Source organism: Agrilus planipennis, unplaced genomic scaffold, assembly GCF_000699045.2.
Source record: "Agrilus planipennis isolate EAB-ADULT unplaced genomic scaffold, Apla_2.0 scaffold31, whole genome shotgun sequence".
In the NCBI taxonomy this organism is placed as follows: Eukaryota; Metazoa; Arthropoda; class Insecta; order Coleoptera; family Buprestidae; genus Agrilus; species Agrilus planipennis.
The window spans coordinates 1,586,701-1,589,067 of NW_020439053.1; the positions used below are offsets into that span (position 1 = coordinate 1,586,701).

General features: G+C 33.1%; 1 protein-coding gene across 2 annotated transcripts in view; it reads right to left on the reverse strand.

The window, feature by feature from the left end:
* Positions 1-2,367, reverse strand: part of LOC108741129 (sodium-coupled monocarboxylate transporter 1-like) — a 48,916-nt gene that overhangs the window by 37,173 nt on the left and 9,376 nt on the right. The window lies entirely within an intron of this gene.

Genomic DNA, 2,367 nt, shown 5'->3' on the forward strand with positions numbered 1-2,367 from the left:
AAAGTTAATAAATATGCCAATTTTTATACATTTCTAGGCATGTAAATATTTATATAGTCATTCTTAAACAATATTCAAAGGTAAAACTAATGAAAAATACATAAAAATATTGAGAAAGTTATATAAAACATTATTTAAATATCTTTATCAATAGGTTAGGTTATCGGGTTTTGTTCAAGTGACCACCCTCAGCTCAGCACCCCCACCTCCACCCGCTTGAAAATAATTTTTTTATTGAATTTCATTCGAATTATAGTGTATGAAAATTGTCAACATAATCAACTTTTTATGGGGGTGAGACCGCCACGAACTTTTTATGGTACAGTGGTGGGGGAGACCTCCTCTTTCGATCCCATTTAGGGGGTGGGTGCTATCATTTAGACATTTACCAAAGCATTTTTTTGCAGCTGAATTTGCGGCCTCAATTTTAAATTTAATTTTCAAAATGATTACTTCTACCTGTCGTAATAACCGGCCGAATTTACCACTTCCCGGGTGAATATAAGGAGTAATCTCATCATTACTATGATAACCACGTATTTTCTGAATAAGATAAGTAGATAAGCATGTAACATGTAATGGAAACACATTAAAAATAAAATAATTAATAGAATTCGTAAATTTCAGGATATTACCTCTTTCTGTTTAGTCACTTCGTATCGAAAGATAAGATAATGCTTATCAAATCGCGTTGAAATCAAAGGATTCATTAGTTACTGTATCGCTTTCTAGATACAAACCATTGCGCGTAAAATCTGTTTAACAAGTCTGTAATAGGTTGTTGTATATTAGTTATTAACCTACTAATTAGTAAATTTTAAATAAGTGGTGAAATAGGCATATGCAATGGAGGTAAGTGACCTTTATCTTTATACACTTAGCAAGTTAGCCAAAATTATTTAACATTTTGTAGTCATTACGCGTGATTAAAAAATGAGTTTGCCTTTATTATTTTAGTTACATAATATGTATGTATCTAAATACCTACGCCTTTTGAAATAATGTTAGGGCTACCGGTTTTATGGTCTGATAAGGATGATCTTAATCCAACCAAGAGCAAACAGAAAATCTTACTGAAATATAAATAATAGATACACACGACTAAGCATTAAGACCTTTTCTTATTAAACTGTTCAAAACATATTGTTTGTGAATAATCTAAGTAGAATATGGACTAATCAAACATACGATTATATTTCCACTAAAGAACATTAGATAATTTGTGTGAGCACCATCCAGTTGGCACATAAACTGTTCAAAAATTTCCGCTAACATAGGTACAAAAAAATAAACATGATAAGCAATATTTAATTCATAAGCTGTCTACATTATTTAGACAAAATAGGGCATAATATATTTAGTATCTAATTAATAATATCTACTAATTCCATGGAATGAGGTTTAGTATCATTATTCAAATGTTAAACGAAAAAGGAAAACGAAGTTTAAAAAAGTATTGTATATTTTATATGGTACGTACACAGTGTTGCTATTCAAGCCAATTCAAGACGATTTTGTATGAAAATAGAAAACAAATTTCGTTTGAATGCTTTTGCGATTGAACTTATAGTTTGGCCACAAAGGCCATATTGTGTTTTAGGGTCACCCACATACGCTACGAAATACGTACCTTATGCATGTATAAAGATATTTTTATTTATCTTGCCAAACAGAAGAAAACTTTTTATAGGACGTGCAGTTGCGGATATACGGGAGATGTTACCAAAATTCTGGGAATTTAGCTATAGTTTTTATTATTTTGTTAATTTTCGTCAATATTACAATGTAGTTTTTCAACAATCCTGTTGCAATAACGAAGGCTTATGCAACTTTCCAGGTCGTTTTTTGACATGTGCCTGTCGCAGTGGTCCAGATATACTCTGCGTTAATTGTAGTACCTTTCGCCAGATAATCGATAATAATAATCCTTTCGCAATCCCACAATACACTAACTATTATCTTTCCAACAAATGGAACTACAAGCGCCTTCAGTGGAGGCCCTTCTTCAGGGTTTTTGGTCTCAGGATTAAAATAAGGAATCCACGTTTCGTCAATGGTTATAAATTCATCACCGTAACGGGTTAATAGATCTTGAATTTAACGACAAGTATCAAACCTATTGAGTTTCTGTTCTGGTTTCGTATTTTTTTTTGTAAAACTATTAAAAATTGTAATATCAATTTTTGACATGACAACGTCTTATAATTCGATGGAGCCGGTTGCACGCACGAAAAAACATGACTCATGCGGCGTTACCTCGCTCTGAGGCGTTCCATTTAAGGCTTGAAGTGCAAGCGAGAGCGCGGAACGAGCGACAAAGAGGCACAATCGGCCTCCGCGTTCGGCAGCGTTCGACATCTGTCTCTC